Source organism: Adiantum capillus-veneris, chromosome 19, assembly GCF_014529385.1.
Source record: "Adiantum capillus-veneris isolate H3 chromosome 19, ASM1452938v2, whole genome shotgun sequence".
Taxonomy (NCBI): Eukaryota; Viridiplantae; Streptophyta; class Polypodiopsida; order Polypodiales; family Pteridaceae; genus Adiantum; species Adiantum capillus-veneris.
The window spans coordinates 80,460,150-80,480,669 of record NC_140949.1 but is presented as its reverse complement, the minus strand read 5'-3'; the positions used below and the strand labels follow the sequence as shown (position 1 = coordinate 80,480,669).

General features: G+C 39.9%; 1 pseudogene; it reads right to left on the bottom strand.

The window, feature by feature from the left end:
- Positions 1 to 8,915: 8,915 nt before the first annotated feature.
- LOC147434306 (uncharacterized) overlaps positions 8,916 to 20,520 on the bottom strand; it is a 60,632-nt pseudogene continuing 49,027 nt past the window's right edge.

The window sequence follows — 20,520 nt, the reverse complement described above, 5'->3', positions numbered from 1 at the left end:
TTAATCCTCTCAAATCTCAATGATATGCATGTAGAATTATATGTGTGTGTGCTCATATATATGCATGTACTTATTTGCGTTTTGAGTGTTTATCTGATAAATACATATACGACAATGTAGTTCAAACCCTCTTGAATATGTTAATATGCATGATGCGTCTTTTCATGTATATGCATGAATATATCAATGTATCTACATACACATTCACACTTACGTACTTTCATAAGTAAGTATGGAGAGGGAGATTTTGTGTACGTCTTTATCTCCCTCTCTCTCTCCTTCTCTCTCCCTCTCTCTCTCTCTCTCTCTCTCTATTCATACAGGATCGTGCTTGTATAGAGAAGGTGCTAACATAGTATAAAATGACTAATTGGTGACAGAACTTTCTTGAGTTGAGATACTTATGTCCTGTATCCTTGGACAAGGATGGTAACTCGTATTCCAGGTGTTGTTAGGTCTGCAACTGCTCTAATAGCACATGGAAAAGTAGTTTCATTTTTGTGAAGATTTGAAAGATTCAAAGACCGGTCAATATTCTTTGTAGAGGTGAAGAATCGGGAAGTGAAGTTGCTTGCTATTGTCACAAAATCTTCATCAAAGATTGTCATGTTCCATGTGAATTCCTTGCCATTGCTTTGCACGCATTGGTTATACTCCTCAAGGGTAGAATTCACTCTCTCAATATACATATTGGCACATATAGTCCAATACAAATCCATTTCTAGCGAACTTGGCATGACTTTGTTGGTGTTGTTGACAATTCCCTCTACAGCTACACAATTTAGGTTCTCTTTAGAGAATGCATCGAGTATATAATCATGTTGGCTTGCGTATCCTTTATGTGAATCTTGTAGCTCAAACAATAAACTATCTTGAGTTAAGAATGTTTGCTGCAATGTCTGGGTTATGCCACAAGTGCCCGATACTACATTATTCTTAATATGCCATCCATATATCTTTCTATCTAGATAAAGAAAATGCATACATTAAAAACATAACATAATCAATGCCCATCGATATGGATACAATTGCATTCTCTCTCTCTCTCTCTCTCTCTCTCTCTCTCTCTCTCTCTCTCTCTCTCTCTCTCTCTCTCTCTCTCTCTCTCTCTCTCTCTCCCGCTCTTGTGCCAAAAAACAAGAAAAAACAACATAAAAGATAAATAAGGTTGTGGGCTCATAACGTTCATCCTTGTGGTATTACTTAATTATTCTCTAGTGTCCAAATGAAAGGTTATGAGTAGGAATATACCTAGAGCAAGGTTGACACTGTTTCAATACCCTCACCAACATTTTGTTTGAGAAGGTTATGAGTAGGAATATACCTAGAGCAAGGTTGACACTGTTTCAATACCCTCACCAACATTTTGTTTGAGAAAACCTTTTGTAAGTTGAAACCAAGTTCTGCTTGCATAGGGGTTGAGAATATCAATGGTGAGACTTTGCGGAATGTTTTGAAAGCCAATGAAGAGATGGTCTGAGTCATCCACAGTGAGTATACAGACTATGCTTCAGTGGATATGTACAAGTGTAGAGAGTGAAGCTCTATTTTGGTCGAGTATCCTATAGCCCTAAATTCCCACAAATGTATTCTTGTAAACAGAGAGGTACTAATCCATAGTTTTGGTGAGAAAGGGGCCAGAAACCTTTTAGGGTATTGCTACCTTTGCTTCGGGCAAGGAATAACAATCAAATAAGATAAAAACCATCTTTAAGGAGCCTAGTTCAAGATGCATTTAATGAGCTTGTAGAAAGGCTATCTTAGCAATGTGCATTGCAGGTCTCGATGTATCCTTGAAACTAATATAGCTATCAACTTGAGAAAAGTTTCATCTTCATCCATGTGTGTCACAAGCCATTTTCACACTAACATGATTTTCTCTTGCCATAGGTGACCCTCACGGGCCTTTTGTGCCCCGCCACCGTGCACATGGTAGCATAAAGATCCATTTCGTGGCCCCGTGTGGTCAAATTTCCAAAAGTCGCTCCGTGGCGCATGGAACCACGGAACGGCTCCTTATACGGCCATGTGCATGGTGACGGGGCACAAACGGCCCGTGGGTAATGGGATGGACACCACATGAGCCCTTATTGCTACTTGTCATCTAGCATAGACCCAGTGAGCGGATTTATTATAGAAATTGACCTAAGTAGCCACATTCAAATATATAATCAACACAAGCTTAAAATTTCAAACAATACATTGCAATTGCCAAACATAGATATGCCACATATGTACCTCTTTCATGTTTGGTGTAGGTGCTTCTTGCTTGCTTGGTTGACCTCACTTTGCTTGTTTGATTGTTTGCTGTAGGCATGTGATTAGCTCGTAGATACTTGCTTGCTTGATTAATGTGTAATTAGGGAGAGAGAAAAAAGGGAGAGGAAAAGAGAGGGAGAAAGAGTGATTAGTGTAGATTTAATGGTTAATGTTAAATTAATGTTAATGTAGAGATTAGCGTAGATTTCATTATTAATGTTAAATAGATGTTTAAGTAGAGAGACAAAAATTCAAATTAAACATCACACCAACACATTAAATTTATTGTATGTTTAATGTTAAATTAGTGTTAACTTACAGTGAATTGATGTGTGAAAGATGTGTATGCTAAATTAGAGAAAGAAAAATAGAGAGACAAAAAGAGAAAAAAATTAAACATTATGTATTTAACACTAAAAAAAGAAAAAAAGAAAAAATGATAGAGTATGATAAATTGTACATTAAAAAAAGGGTTTAGAGAGAGATTATAGAGAGAGAAAATCAATTTAGTGTATGTGGAATTAGAGGGTGGAAGAGAGGAAAAGAAAGAGAGGGAAAGAGGAGATGGGAGAAGAGAGATTAGAGGGAGGAGAAGTGTTAAAATAGTGTAGATTGGATGAGAGAGAGAAGAAGAAAGATTAGAGAGGGAAAAAGAGGGATAGAGGGTGTAGAGAGAGTGGAGATAGAGAGAGAGTAGAGAGAGATTGTTATATCTGAGAGAGTAGATAGAAGATATAGAGATAGAGACTATGTGGAGAGAGAGTCAAGATTAGGCGATAGAGAGGGTGAAGATAGAGATTAGGTAGAGAGTAGATAGATAAGGTTAGGATTTAGAAATAGATTAGAGTGTAGAGAGGTGTACATGGAGTAAATAGAGTGGGGGTAGAGATAAGGTAGATTAGGTAGAGAGGGAGAATACGTAGACAGTAGAAATAGAGAGATTCAAGATTAGGGGATAGAGTGAGTAGAGAGATGATAGATAAAGAGATTAGATAGATAAGATTAGGATCTAGAAAAAGATTAGGGTGTAGAGAGAGGTGCGAATAGAGTAGATAGAGAGGGTGTAGAAATTAAGTAAATTAGGTAGAGAGTACGTAGAGAATGTGTAGAGATAGAGATTAGGTAGAGAGAGAGGTGTGGATAAAGGTTAGGATGTAGAGGTTGGAGAGTAGAAAGAGGTTAGGATGTAGATAGAGGGTGTAGATAGAGAGATGGAGGACACATAGAGTGTCGAGATAGATAGAGGGACTAGAGAGAGTGTAGAGGTTTACCTCTAGCTATTTGGTAGAGAGTACGTAGAGAATGTGTAGAGATAGAGATTAGGTAGAGAGAGAGGTGTGGATAAAGGTTAGGATGTAGAGGCTGGAGAGTAGAAAGAGGTTAGGATGTAGATAGAGAGATGGAGGACATGTAGAGTGTAGAGATAGATAGAGGGACTAGAGAGAGTGTAGAGGTTTACCTCTATTTGGTGCTCTCTCTATGTTTAGAGGGTAGATATAGAGATTAGCTAGAGACTAGATAGATAATATTAGGATTTAGGAAAAGATTAGGGAGCAGAGAGAGAGATGTGGATAGAGCAGGTAAAGAGAGTGCAGAGTTTAGGTAGATTAGGTACAGAGGGAGGATACATAGAGAGTGTAGATAGAGACAAAGTAGAGGGTAGACAAATAAGGTTAGGATTTAGGAAGAGATTAGGGTTTAGAGAGAGGTGTGGATAGAATAGATAGAGGGAGAACATAGAGAGATACAGAGGATAAATAGAGTGTAGAGATAGAAAGAGGGACTAGAGAGTGTAGAGATTTCCCTCTGTTTAACACTCTCTATGTTTAGATAGTAGAGAGAGGGTAAATATAGAGATTAGTTAGAGAGTAGATAGATAAGATTAGGATTTAGGAAGAGATTAGGATGTAGAGAGAGGTGTGGATAGAGTAGATAGAGAGGGTGTAGAGTTTAGGTAGATTAGGTAAAGGGGGAGGATATGTAGAGAGTGTAGATAGAGATTAAGTAGAGGGTACATAGATAAGGTTAGGATCTAGGAAGAGATTAGGGTTTAGAGAGGTGTTGATAGAGTAGGTAGAGAGGATGTAGAGATTAGGTAGAGAGGGAGGACACATAGAGAGTAAAAGAAGAGAGAGTGTAAATAGAGAGATTAGATGTAGAGAGATAAAAAAAGGGATAAGGGATAGAGATTAGGTAGAGAGAGATGTAGATAGAGGTTAGGGTGTATAGGAAGACTAGAGAGAGATGAGGATGTAGATATGAGTAGAGAGGGTCTCTCCATATATATATATATATATATATATATATATATATATATATATATATATATATATATATATATATATATATAAGAGAGAGAGAGAGAGAGAGAGAGAGAGAGAGAGAGAGAGAGAGAGAGAGAGAGAGAGAGAGGATACATAGAGTGTAGAGATAGATAGAGAGAGCATATAAATTTACCTCTGTCTATGTTTAGAGGGTAGAGAGAGGATAGAGATAGAGATTAGGTAGAGAGTAAACAGATAAGGTTATGATTTAGGAAGAGATTAGGTTGTAGAGAGAGGTGTGGATAGAGTAGATAGAGAGGGTGTCTAGACTAGGTAGAGAGGGAGGATACATGGAAAGTAGAAATAGAGAGTGTAGATAGAGAGATTAGGTGTAGATACACCATCTCTATCTATCTCTCTATATGTCCTCTCTCTCTACACCCTCTCTATCTAGGTGTGTAGATTATGTAGAGATTAGTGTAGAAAAAGAGGGAGATAGATGGCTAATAAAATTCTATCTACCTCTCCCTCTCTCTCTCTCTCTCTCTCTCTCTCTCTCTCTCTCTCTCTCTCTCTCTCTCTCTCTCTCTCTATGCAACATTGCAACCCTAGACATGTATTTCTTGCGTTGTCCTGAGCCTCCCCCTGGGCGAGGGTCTACCTTGTGGGAGAGCATTAACATAGCCTTATCCTCCCAACCAACACTGCCTTGCCCACACATCTAATCATTCTGATGATTTTGAGGTTGTTCGAACTACCCACCACAACCTCAACTTTGTCCAACGAGCCTGACCTTGACTCTGCTTGAGGTGTCCTCAACTCTCAGACTCGTCTTGAACACCAAATTTGACTCTGTTCAAGCTGCCCATGACTCTCTAGCAGTGATGCTTTGAGTCTCTTCATAGGAAGCCTATGATGATCATGGCCACTCGAGCCTCATCTCAAGGCAAGTCTACATTCTCTGGGGTCGTGGAAACACCCCCAAAGACAAGGAGCATAACAACCATTCAAAATGAAGTCGAGAAGCTTCACAAGGAGAATGAGGAACTGAAGCATAGACTCATCGCCATCGAGACTCGACTCAGCACAATGGACAACCACAAAAAGGAAGAGATGGAACATATGGAAATAAATCTTAATAATACAAAGTTGGAAGTAGAGACCACCTTCACAAAGGAGGTCAAAACCCAAGTGTACGATATAATCTATCGTAACGTTGAAGAGTGCGTAGTGTCCATGCTACCTGAATGATAATGCCAAGAGGATATTGTCATCAATGTTCACATTAGTGGGATTCCATGCGACTAGAAAGGGAAGGGGGACCTCAAGCTCAATAACACAAAGGTGGAAGTAGATACCACCCTCATAAAGGAGGTCAAGATCCAAGTGCAAGATATCATCTTTGGTAAGGTTGAGGACCATGTAGTGTCCATGCCACGTGAACGGCAATGCCAAGAAGATATCTCCTTCAATGTTCCATGATTCCTTTGCTCACATCCAAACAACATCCCACATGGTACAATGGGGTCAGCCACAATCACCTCTCTTACACGAACATCACACCAACCATGCAATCCTCACTTTCAACACTAAGGCGGATCAAATCAAACTCCTTGAGAATTTAAGGCTTCTCAAGGACACTAAATTTTGGTTTGCAGAAGTCCTAACACCCACCGAATTCAAACAGAAGAGGTAAGAACTCCAAAAGATGTGATAAGCACACACAATAGGAAAATGCTCAGCTTAGCGAGAATGTAAAGCAATTATCTAGGAGTTTTGAACTCCCAAACCAGCTCCCCCCTCACCTACCCCTTCTTAGGTTTTGTTCATTTAATCTTATCTTCCCTTTACCCTTGCTCATTAATTGAGATGTATCTCACAATCCCTTCATTCAGAAGGAACTTTGTAATGTTTTGTTTTCAGTCCCATAGGTCATGTGTGACCTTCATGAATGATAATTCAATCTATTTGTACATCTATATCTACCTATCATAGATTTCATAATGAGCAAAATCCATAATCATTGAGAATCCAAATGGACGTCAGCAAGCACACACAAAATATCCCAGTGAGGTAGAGAAGTAGGTCCCATATGCAATCCACTAAAGGGGAGATCCAAAAATATTCAATATGCAACAACAAATAGAGAGGACCTTTGATTCTACCAAGAGATCAAATCATATAAGTGCAAAAGAGTTGGATGCTTTTTTGGATCTCAAGAGCAGGTACAAGTATTTTTAAATTAAAAGTGTTATTTTCCCTAGGCAGCTTGGAGGCAAGGAGCAACCACATGTGTTCAAACTTGTCTGAGACCAAACGTGCTGAAATGCATGCTTATATTAAGGAGAAAATTAGCTTGTATGAGGAAATTGGCACAAACATGGCAATGGAAATTGCAATGCTACAAAGTGTCAAATACGTACGATAATTATCTTAAAGATTATAGGTTTTCTCCTAGTACTAGAATTAATGATCATGCACAGAGGTTCTTAAGTCAATCATCAATTGCTAAGCTGCTAAAGTACTAGTTGTTTTGACTCACTCTTCAATGTCAAAGATGAGTATAAAAACTTAATAGAGCTCCCCTTGTAAAAGAAGAGTACTAAGAAGAAGCGACCACTATTTGTTGATGTGAACTATGTGCTTGAAGAAGACAATCATAGACCATTATGTAGGTCAGCAATAAAGATGTTCATCTAGGCCATCCAAATTGGATGGACCATATGAGCATCTTTATTTTTCAAAATCCTTATGGCGGTAATATACGTGATAATATGCAAGGTAATATGCACAATAATATGCGAGGTAATATTTGCAGTAATATATTCAATAATAATTGTGGCTCTATATTACCATACCTATTATCGTGTATATTGTTGTTAAACCACTACCGCGTCCTTTGCCACTATTACTGCCACACACGCAATATTTTGTCTTTCCATTTTCCTTTATTAATCCGTGGCAATGCTAGCGGTTTTTGAATTTTCCTCTTATAGTGCCTCTTAACACAAAACAATCACTATGAACAAGAATCAATCCTTAAAAATAGAATTTGCACCAATTATGAATCTTACAAGTGAACCGCATACACATACTCTGTTTCTTCACCATGAGTTGAATCATCACGTCATCGTTCTCACTCCGATATCATGTTCAAATGGAGAGAGAGAGAGAGAGAGAGAGAGAGAGAGAGAGAGAGAGAGAGAGAGAGAGAGAGAGAGAGAGAGAGAGAGAGAGAGAGAGAGAGAATCATGTACACTCTCAAAGACTGATTCATATTGAGGATAAGATACATATATATAGGTGAGACCAAGTTGAGTAGAGTGAGCCATATACAGCTCCAACACACTTTACATAGTCAAATTTGATTTCTAATGACCAATATTGTAAAGAATTGAATGTTGTTTGACTTACACCAGGGAAGATAAAAACTAGGTTTGAGCAGATTTCACATGATAGTAACTTTAAAGGTTGTGTTCCCTTATATACATGATATGTTAGAAATAGTAAAGAGTGCTATAAGTAAAATAGATGATGATTCTTATGATGAGGGAGTGGGCCAGATGCTTATTGATCTAGATTGATTTTCACTCTTAAAGTGTTCACTCTTATGGTAAGGAAGGTAAGTACATAAAAAAATAGCCACTATGTATAGGAGTCCAGACACACACATAAAAATGAGGTCAAATATGCGGGTGGCACTCATTTGATTGATATAAATTACTTCCTTTGAAGTGAAGAAGGAACCCGTTGACTCTGTCTGCATAATCGGTGCTTGTCCTTTTGATGGTGGAGATCTTGATTTTCCTCTCTTGAAGCATTTTACCCTTTCACGGGTACACATCCTGAGTCACACCAGATGAGGTCGTTATTTTTCTAAAGACAAAACAGCATGTGCATCGCACATATACACCCCCCGTTCCCCTTGCCCCCGATGTATCCCCCATGTATGGAAATTTTAATGTACCAGGTATTCCAAGTAGTCTTGGGGGGTGCACAAGTGTGCATGGCTCCTAAGGATCTCAAATTAGTTTTCAAATTCCTAGATGACATGGTGATACTACATTGTATGTATATGCAATGGATTATTTTCGGAAAGTGATCTCTTATAATTTTGAGATGACAAAACTTGTAGATTAACTGATAATACACTTAAGATCTGAGGATACACATAGTCGCTAGATAGCCCAAGAAAAAAACATGAGTATAAGTGTGTGTGCATGCATGTGCTTGTGTGTGTGTATGTGCATATGATGTGAATGTGTGTATGGATGTGCATAGGTATTCACACATATAGACTAAATATGCACATTTATGCTATATGTGTCACATAGATGTTTAGTAAATTTATTTTTCTTCAATACTATCCATAAAAATGCCACTCAGATCGTCTTACCATTTTACCAGAATACTTTCATACGCAGTTGATAATTGAAAAAAGTATGAAATAAGGATAATGAAGGTGGAAGGAGCAATGTAAGCCACAGCAGGCATGTCAGTGGCCACTACAAGACCTTGCAAGGCCGTTAAGGCAATTGCAGAGGGCACCACAACAGTAAGACGCCCTAACAAATCTTGTGGTTGAAGTGCAAAAGCCGTGAATGAGAAAGCGACACATGCTACTGTTGGAAGTATAAGCTTTACAAAGTAGAACCTGCAAGTAAGTAAACCATATCAACATGATATTGGATGAAAATGATCGTATCATAAGCATGCTGATAAGATAGCTATAGAGAAGTGAAGTTTATGCAATTTGTGTGTAGCTGTGTGTGTGTGTGTGTGGAGAGAGAGAGAGAGAGAGAGAGAGAGAGAGCTACTTTAAAATTGTACACAAATAAATGATTTGTAGATGTTTATATGTGTTGGCATTCTCAATGTGATATTTAGTTATATTGAATATATCCTTTATAAAGACACACATTATATGCAAATGTTGCAAATGTCAATTATATGCATGTAGAAGCATATTTTTGTGTGCTTACATATATGCATGTACATTTTTTTTTTTTGAGTGTTTATCTTATAAACAGACATACAACGATATAGTTCAAACCCTCTTGAATATGTTTGTATGCATGATGCGTCTTTTCATGTATATGCATGCATATATCAATGTATTTACATACACATTCACACTTACATACTTCCATAAGTATGGAGATGGAGAGTATGTGTACATCTTTATCTCCCTCCCTCTCTCTCTCTCTGTCTGTGTGTGTGTGCGTGTGTATGTGTGTGTGTGTGTGTGTGTCTACTCATACACGATCATGATTGCATAGAGAAGGTGCTAACATAGTATAAAATAACTAATTGGTGAGAGAACTTTCTTGAGATGAGATACTTACGTCCTGTATCTTTGGACAAGGATGGTAACTCGTATTCCAGGTGTTGTTAGGTTGGCAACTGCTCTAATAGCACACGGAAACCATATCTTACTAGTAGTTTCATTTTTGTGAAGATTTAAAAGATTGAAAGACCGCTCAATATTCTCTAGAGAGGTGGAGAATCGGGAAGCAGAGTTGCTTGCTATCTTCACAAAATCTTCATCAAAGATTGTCATGTTCCATGTGAAATCCTTGCCTTTGCTTTGCACACATTGGTTATACTCCTCAAGGGTAGAATTCACTCTCTCAATATACATGTTGGTTCGAATAGTCCAATACATATTCATGTCTAGCGAACTTGGACGTATGTCTTTATTGGTGTTGTTGGCAATGCCCTCTACAGTCACACAATTTAGGTTCTCTTCAGAGAATGCACGGAGTATATGATTATGTTGACTTGTGTATCCTTTATGTGAATCTTGTAGCTCAAACAATAAGCTATCTTGAGTTAAGAATGTTTGCTGCCATGTCTGGGCTATGCCACAAGTGCCTGATACTGCAATGTTCTTAATATACCATCCAGATATCTTGCTATCTACATAAAGCAAACGCATACATTAAAAACTTAACAAAATCATACATGTGTGTGTGTGTCAGAGAGAGAGAGAGAGAGAGAGAGAGAGCACTTGAACAACCACCTCCCAAGCACCCCCCGCCCCCCTCCAACCCCACCACCCCGAGCAAAAAAAGAAGGTTGTCATAGCAATACACTAACTCTAAGGTGTGACACTTAAACATTCATCCTTGTGGTAACACTTAATAACTTCACTGAGTTGGACCCATTGACCTCTTAATGATTGTCTCTAGTGTCCAAATGAAAGGTTAAGAGTTTACTAATTGGTAGTAGGGATATACCTGGAGCGAGATTGACACTGTTGATTCCCTCACCAACATTATGTTTGAGAAAACCTTTTGAAAGTTGAAACCAAGTTCTGCTTGCATAGGGGTTGAGAATATCGACAGTGAGACTTTGCACATCAAATGGAAAGTTACGAAAGTCCATTTGACTTGCACATGTGGCATCTATGTTAAGATACCATAGTCTCCTCCAATAGCAATGATGCTCAGTCTGTGACATTGATGCATTCTGTGATGCATTGCTCCATTGTGAGAGATGTGTTACCCATCAAGGTGATCCTGGATGGCACAGGAGTAGAAGATTCGATTCCATGTAAATCGCAACCCTCTAGACGAAGGGGGGGCACCCAAACATTGTCACAACACGCCTGCGATTGAGGGTTGTTATCGCAGAGAAAACTGCAAGTCCCATCCACATCTGTTGCATTTGAGAACTCATTCACGAAATCAAGCCAATGAAAGACCATTTGGAATTCGGCCTGCAATTCGGTATCAGTTAAATATTAAAAGAGGGGCCCCGAGTTAATATAATATAGCCCACACTCATGCACATACGCTGGCAAAGAGCTCGGTATAAATACCTGGAAAGAGCCACCCACGGGGTCGACATTCTTAAGTTTCACAAGCTGAAGGTCGAAGAAGACGAATTTCATGAAGTAGTATTTTTGACAGAGGCTATTAATTTTGTTGGTGCCGTCCAGCGGGGGAACGTAGGAAACGAGCTTGTCGCTGCTGTTAATACAGGCACCCACATCCAGCAGCCTGGTCAAGTCTGCGTGGCCGTAGAAAGCCCCTACGTTCCCTGGAAATCTGCGCTTTGTGCCGGCTAAAGCAACTGCATCATCGGGCTGCTGATTGCCGGCGGAAGCCGCACCGCAGCCCGCCAAAGGCAAACTCATGAATATGATGAGAGCAGGCAGAAGCATAATCCACACATGATTATTATACAAATATCTTATCAACCGCAGGCGCTGCGCCTGCTGGCCGAGCTGCTGCAGTACGTACTGGGCCTCGACCATCTCAATACTACAGCTCATGTTGACGATCTCCAGCTCCTGCAACTTCTGCAGACTAATATAGCTTTCCAACTGTTGTCTTCTAATGAGCGGTGAGTTCTCACGGCGGCGACCCGCATAATAGGGGTGGGAGGTCAAGAAGCACCAACTAGGGATATAGTAATAGCCCTGCTTGTGCTCAACACAACCAAACGTACTCGGCCTCGACCACCTCAATACTACAGCTCATGTCGACGTTCTCCAGCTCCTGCAGCTTGTGCAGCCTAATATTCTTTTCCAACTTAAGTAGAGTCTTCAATAATTGAGGGGTGGGAGTTCAAGAAGATGATATTGCACCAACTAGGGATTATAGTAATAGCCCTGCTTGTGCTCAACACAACCAAAGGTGAGGGATTTTTTAGAGGTGCCCACTACTTGCCAACATGGGACGAAGAATTGCTATCACCACAAGCTTTAAAGCTTTTCGCAACATTAACAAAACAGTCATGAGAATAGTCAAACTTCTCATGACGACTATTCTCATGCCACTCTAATTCTATGGCCTCTTGTACAATGCTAAATTTGTGTATTTGATATGCATTTGTGCCTCCCAATCATATGATACAATGTCCTGCTAATCATATGATACTCCTAGTGTTCACACAATCATATGTGCCTCCCAATCATATGATACTCCTATTGTTCACACAAAACCTGCTGCATTTTCTTTTTGCAATTCGCGAAACCTCCAAATTTTTTCAAATTTTCTTTGGACCCACAGGGGGGAGGTTCTTGTCCCTTCCAAAATATTAGCCATGTTACATGGTTGGGCAAGAGCCGCGTACCGTGAGGAAAGAGCCATGCGTAGGCATCACCATGGCCACCATGACAAAGTTTTTCATATTTTCAGTTATACTTTTCAAGAAAACTTGCAAAGTTTAGCCCTAGTTTGAAATAAGCAATTGTTTTCTATTTGTTTAGAAAAATGCTCTTTGGGAACACTCCAATGTCCACTCCTTTCCAATGATGAAAGTTCATTTGGAAATGGGCCAGCAAGGTATAACCAATTTAAAAGAGCAAAGACCTTGCACCCACAGTATCGACATTCTTGATGAGTTCCACAAGCTGGACGTTGAAGAAGACAAATTCAGTAGTTGTTCTGAGAGAGGCTTTCAAAGGCGTTGACACCGTCCAACGGGGAAACGCAAGAGGCGAGGGTGTCGTTACTGTCAATACATTGTTGGTTAGATATCGGGGTGCTTGCGATCATGGCAAGCAAACCCTAGCCGATTGCTAGTCATGCTCAATAGGCAAAACCCGGCTGACCAAAATGTCGGTCAATGCAACCCACATGGGTATTAAACTCGAAACCTAGGTGTTGAGAGGCTGTGTCTCTACCGTTGTGCTATGTGCATGCTCATGCTTGCATGATGTGAGAAGCTATATATATATATATATATATCTTGAATCAATGCGTTGTCCCCCCCCCCCCCCCCCCGCGGCCAAAATTGTGTGGCTGGCTGTGCCAGTCACCTACATCTACACGTGGGTAAGCACCCACGTGTAGGTGACTGGCTGTGCCAGCCACCTACACCTACACGTGGGTAAGCACCCCAATTTTTAACCATTGCCCACAGACTTGGTTAGGCTGGGTGGCACCCGGCCTCGCCAAGTCTGTGTGGCCATAAAAAACCGCTTATATGTGCCTTGCACGTTGTGCTAGCTAAAACAGTTGCACCATGCGGCTACTCGCAGGCAGAACCCGCACCACAACCAAGTAATGGCAGACTCATGAATATGATGAGCGCCAACGACAACAACAACACATGAAACATCTTATCAACTCGAAGCGATGTGCCTACTATTGTTGCTAATTGTTGCAACAGTACGTACTCGGTCTCGACCCTCTTAATACTCTACAGCTCGTGTCGACGGTCTCTAGCTCTAGTTGTGCAACCTAATGTTTCTTTCCTCCTTTTCTCTTCTAATGACCAATAATAACAAGGCCGTACTCACTAGCTTTCCAATAGTGGCACTGTGAGAGAGAGAGAGAGAGAGAGAGAGAGAGAGAGAGAGAGAGTCTAGTTCTAGCAACCTTTCATGCAAATGAAAATGTGAGGCTGATGCTCAAAAGAAAGTACATATAGTGTACTAGAATTGGAAAAGACTACGGATTTAGAACCCATTTCAATGTATGACATATGACATGAGAAACATGACATTTAAGTGCAGCTTACACTACAAGAGAAAAACTTCAAAACCATCAGTATTTTCATAGTTTAACAAAGGAAAATGGAGAGAGAATTTTTTTTTGTGTGGTAATAGTGGCGGAAATAGGTGCCGGAATGTTTTTTCGATAATAAGCGCGGTAATAGCTGCGATAATATATCCGTGACTATTAGTGCGTCCATTGCATTATCGCACTTATTACCGCTATACATCTTTTAAAAAAGAAAGATGCTTATTTGGATGGCTCAAATGAGAATCTTTATTTTTGACCTGCATAAAACATTAAAAAATATCAATTGTTTTTTGAAAATTGTAAAAAATATATTCGAATGATAACTCATACTTTACCTTTATAAATTGAAGCAGAATAGAACAATACTTTGAAAAAATTACAAATGAAGCCAAATAATCAAATGAGTTTTATAAACAAAATATGATATTTTTTTTTGTGCCACATTTGCACTTGTAAAAGAGGATTACATAACAAGTTTTTGTCTATCCTAATCTTCCTCTTCCTCATCTTGAGCTGTATAGTTGCATACGTTGTAGTTCCTTGGCTCTACACCAATTAACTACAAAATTAATTAGATAAATCAATAACCCAAATTAATTTTTAATATAATACTCATTTGTCTTATAGACTTATCGCTTGTAGTGTTCCATTTAGTGAGTTGAATTGCTCACGACAAATATGATGGTTTTTGAACAACCATCGCTAAGTATCGAACTTTGTGTGTCTCTCTCGATACTTGACTATCTCTCTCATAGGATGGTGTCGCGCCGTTTTGCGGGCACAAGATGAAAAACAAAATTTTGCTTGTATTTGTGAACTTTTAAAAATCTATGATTTATGTTAGAACTGCTTATGGCATCAGATTAGTACGAATGTATGCATTATGTGATTTTTTGTAGAGCAAAAGTGCTTCAAAGTGGAAAATTTGGGCTGATAGGTGAAGATTGTATGAAGGGCTAGTTTTCTGCTTGGAAGTGTAGTCTAGCTTAAGGTGTTGAGTCAGTGGGTCTAGATGGCTCGTCTGTTGAAATTAGGGTTGCAGGAAAACACACACAGCTTGGAGAAGATGAAGGAAGCTCAAGGCACACAATAGAGAGTGTATTACTTAGTGTGCAATGGAGAGATAGATACACCTAGAGTGATGGGCGTATATACAATGCACGGGGGAAAAAACCTCCTAAAGAGGGAAAAAATGCCCCGGCGGTCCTAGTGTGTTCACACGTATCACTACCACATGTATCACTACCCCGGCGGTCCTAGTGTGTTCACACGTACCACTATCACATGTATATGGTAACAAATCCCCCCTGAATTGATGTGGTGAACGAGAGCTGGCACACAACTAAAGGGAAGTATCATGCCCTGAGGACATGATCAGTCCACAAAGGTGAGTAAGCCCAAAGCTTTGTGGAAAGCTTTGAGCTTCTCACGAGACAATGCCTTTGTGAAAGGATCTGCAAGGTTGTTCTGTGTTGGCACATAAGCCTAGGTGATCTCTCCTGCTGAGAGCCTCTCCCTGACATAGTGGTAATGCACCTCAATGTGCTTTGTGCGAGCATGAAAAACTAGGTTTCTCACAACTGCCAATGCACTCTGACTGTCAGTGTAGATAGTGTTGGCAGTGTATTTTCCAACATCCAAATCAGGCATAAGGTGTCTGAGCCATACACACTCACTCATAGCTGTGAGGGCTACCTTGTACTCAACCTAACAACTAGAAGTGGCCACAGTAGGTTGCTTCTTGCTCAACCATGATATACATGAACTTCCAAGCATGAAACAAAAACCACTTGTGGACACTCTTGTGTCAAAACAACCAGCCCAATCTGAGTCTGAAAAAGCATGTAAGTCTGGCAGCAATGATCCCCCCTTTGGATAAAACAAGCCAAGATGTAAAGTGCCACTAAGGTAGTGGAAAATCCTCTTGACAGCCTGCCAATGCTTAGACCTTGGGCTATGCATAAATGTGCTGACCTGTGAGACTGCAAACTGAATATCCGGCCTCGTGTTGCATACATAAATGAGGCAGCCAACAACAGTTTGGTAAAGAGTGACATCAACAGGATCACCAGCATCATGTAGACTCAACTTCAAACTTGTTTCCATGGGAGTGGCAATAGGTTTGCAATGCTCAAGTTCAAACTTACATAGCAATGTCTCTATGTAATTTTTCTATCACAAGGCAATACCACGTCCACCACACTGCTTAACCTGTATACCCAAGTAATGATGCAACAATCCCAAATCTTTCATCTTGAAAGTAGCATTCAAATCAACCTTAAATTCAGCAATATGTCTCTCATTTGGTCTAGTAATCAGCAAATCATCTACATAAAGAACCACTATGAGAAGTACATCACCCTCATGCTTTACATACAATGTGCTTTCTGTTGGACTGTCACGAAAGCCTTGTTCAACCAAATGAGTGTCAGCTTTCTCATACCAAGCACAAGGAGATTGTTTCAACCCATACAAAGCCTTCTTACATCTGCACACTTTTTCCTCTTGTCCTTTCTTAATGACAAGACCGCGAGGTTGCGTTACATAAACTCCTCAAATATGTCACCATTCAACAAAGCAGTAACAATGTCTGATTGATATACATCCCAACCAAAATGAGCTACCAATACACATAGAAACCATACGGTAGTCATATCACAAGTGGCAGCAAAAGTCTCTTCATAATCTATGCCTTTTTACTATGCATAACCCTTTGCAACAAGTCAAGCCTTATGGCGATCAATCTCACCATCCGGCTTGTGTTTCAACTTGTAAACCCACTTTGTACCAATGGAATTTTTTCCAAAAGGCAAATCACATAAAGTCCATGTATCATTTTCTATAAGTGCATCATATTCTGATTGCATGGGAGCCATCCAATTTTTTGAATTCTTTGCTTCATCAAAAGAGAGAGGTTCCTCAACATCATGTAAGCTAGACACAGTCAAAGCATAACAATCTAATGCATAAGATGCATGGTGAGAGCCTGAACGAGTACAACTAGACAAAGGTGCATCCAATTTATTGTCACGCAATGTATGCACCAGCCATTTTGGCATACCTCTAGCCTGCTCATTTTCAGCCCTTTCCTCATCAAGTACATCATGTACATCTGCATCAATAATAGGCTGATCTGTAACATTTTCAGAAAACCCCATACGATGTACATTTGCCTCATTGGAATTTACATTCGAACTTACACCACTGAAAAGAGGCAACAAAGTGTTATAAATGTCCTGTGAGCTTACATTACTGTCTCTAGTACATGGCAACAAGGGATGAACAGAATCTTCCACAAACACTACATCCTGTGAAACCAGAATACGCTTTGTTTGCGGATGATACAACCTGTAACCTTTGCTTTCAGCACTATAACCAACAAAAATACATTTGATAGCGTTATCATCCAATTTTTTGTGATGTGTTTGTGGCACCAAAGCATATGCCAAACAACCAAAAACACGCATGTGCTCAATAGAAGGCTTTCTATCATGCCATGCTTCATATGGAGTAATAGAATGCAAAGCTTTTGTAGGACACCTATTAAGTACATAAGTGGCAGATATGATGGCTTCAAGCCAAAATGAATGTGGCAAAGCTTGAATTTTGACCATACATCATGCCATTTCCGAAAGTGACCTATTTTTCCTCTCAGTAACACCATTTTGCTGAGGCGTATAAGGCACTATACATTGGTGTTTTATTCCAGGACTAGCCAAAAATGCATTAATTTTATGAGACGTATACTCCCCCCCTCGATCAGAATGGAGGGTGCCCATAGTACATTTCGAGCATATGCCAAACAACCAAAAACACGCATGTGCTCAATAGAAGGCTTTCTATCATGCCATGCTTCATATGGAGTAATAGAATGCAAATATTTTGTAGGACACCTATTAAGTACATAAGTGGCATATATGATGGCCTCAAGACAAAATGAATGTGGCAAAGCTTGAATTTTGACCATACATCATGCCATTTCCGAAAGTGACCTGTTTTTCCTCTTAGCAACACCATTTTGTTGAGGCGTATAAGGCACTATACATTGGTGTTTTATTCCAGGACTAGCCAAAAATGCATTAATTTTATGAGACGAATACTCCCCCCCTCGATCAGAACGGAGGGTGCCCATAGTACATTTCGAGACATTTTTAGCCATAGCCAGAAATTTTTTAAAGCACATAAAAGCTTTTGACTTCAGTTTAAGTTGAAATACCCATGCATGCCTAGAGTAATCATCAATGAAAATCACGAAGTAAAGGTAATTGCCCACAAGAACGGAGTTTGCATGGGCCCACAAACATCACTATGCACAAGCTACAACCTGCATGTGGCCTTAACTGAACCATCCTTTGGAAACTTTGAACGTTGCATCTTACCCAAAATACAGCCTTCACAAACATGTTTGACAGGCTAGGTGTTTCAAGAGGCGGCAAACACAGCAAACTGGCAAAATTCAGATGACCAAAACGTGCATGCCAAAGTTTTGCATCTGAAATAGCCCTTGAATCTGCAGCTGCATCTGCAAAATTTTATCCCCACTTGTCATACAAAGTGAGCTTATATAGCCCATAGCACCAAAGGCCAGATGCAACAATTTAATCACCAAAACTGAGATCATGAATTGTACATCTGTCATCCACAAATTTGACTACAAGTCCAAGTCTAGCAAGTACAGATACAAACAAAAGATTCTTCTTGATCCCAGGTACATAAAGTGCATCAACCAGTGTGAAAGAATTGCCATTTGCAGCAGTAAGCATAATCTTTCCAACTCCCTGAACCAGATAAGAGGCATTGTTGGTGCAAGTGACTGAATTCCCACGAGGGATAGACTCAAAAGAGGTAATGTGCTTTGTAGCACGACTGTCAAAATAACACACATGTAAATCTGTAGCAACTAACATGCATGTATCATGGACAACAGGATTGTAAGTGCACGCTGCACTAAAAGCCCATTCTGCATCAACATCAACATCAAATTTTCCTCTTACATAAGACTCAACAATGGCTGCATTTGTTGTGGAGCCAGCATTTGCAGTGGAACCATCCTCTTTCTTCTTAGCATCTTTGGTCTTCAACTTAGGAAACTGCTTGATCAAGTGATCATTAGATTTACAATAATGGCAATGCATATTCTTTTTGCCCTTATCACCAAAATTTATAGACAAATGGTGCCAGCAGAAGCATTAGAAACAGAAGTTTTGCCACTTGCAGCAGAACCATAAGAAGTGGCTGCATTGCTATTACCACCCTTTCTTTGAGAAGCAATAAAAGCCTGTTCAACTGCATGTTGCCTAGTCCTGTTTTATCTAGAAAGTAACTCTTGCAACAATAGCAATGTGCATAATGCATCAAACTTGACAACTTTAGGTTTTACTTGGGTCACAAGTCTCCAAGTAGTAGCAAAAGTCTGGTAAGAATCTGATAAGGCATCAAGAACAGTCTGCACAAGGGAACTATTTGAAATGCCTTCACCTGTAGAAATAATTTTCTCATTCATATCCTTGACACCAGCAAGGAAAGTGTCCATACCATCTTCCTCATGCATAATCTTCGACTCCAGCTCTTTATGCAGCAATGAAATTTTTTCCTCATTGTGGCTTGCATAAAGACCAGCCAGAATATCCCAAGCCTATTTTGCAAATTCTGATGAACGAATGTGAGGAGTAATGGTGCACTTCACATACAACACAATCAATGCATGAGCTTGCGAATCCTTTACATGCCAATGAGCTTGTCCTGCCGTAGGCAAAACAACTCTTACAGCAGCAATGCTTGCAGCAAGACCTGCAACATCCTCAATATCGCCTACGTCCTCAGAACCAAGACATACATCAATGCCCTGCACAATATTCTAGACGCCCTTTGACAGAAGAACATGTTACTTCATGTAAGCCCACATAGGGTAATCGTCCCCATCCAACCTGTCCTCAGCATTAAACATCTTGAACACATATGTGTTGTTATCAACCATGAAAAATGCCTGCACCTGATGTGAAAACTACCAAAAATGAAGAGAAACTAAGTGAGACCATCACGTGCTATATACCACAACCTGTAGTACACTGGATGGGACCTGTTATGTAGTATTTGACGCTGACATAAATTCTAAACAAAATGACAAAATTACCTGTGCAGACCTAAAACGGAGGCCGAAATGAGCCCAATCAAAAATTAAAAAACAACGAGCTCTTCCAAAATTTTTGTCGACCTGCGAACGCTCGCAAAAACTCACTAAAATCGGAGAAAGTGAGCAGGCATGTGCCGGAGCTGCTGGCGACTAAACTTGGGAAGACGTAACCTGCTCTGATACCCATTGTTGGAATTAGGGTTGCAGGAAAACACACACAACTTGGAGAAGCTGAAGGAAGCTCAAGGCACATAATAGAGAGTGTATTACTTAGTGTGCAATGGAAAGATAGATAGCCATAGAGTGATGGGCGTATATACAATGCACGGGGGAAAAAACCTCCTGAAGAGGGAAAAATTGTATCGGTAGTCCTAGTGTTTTCACA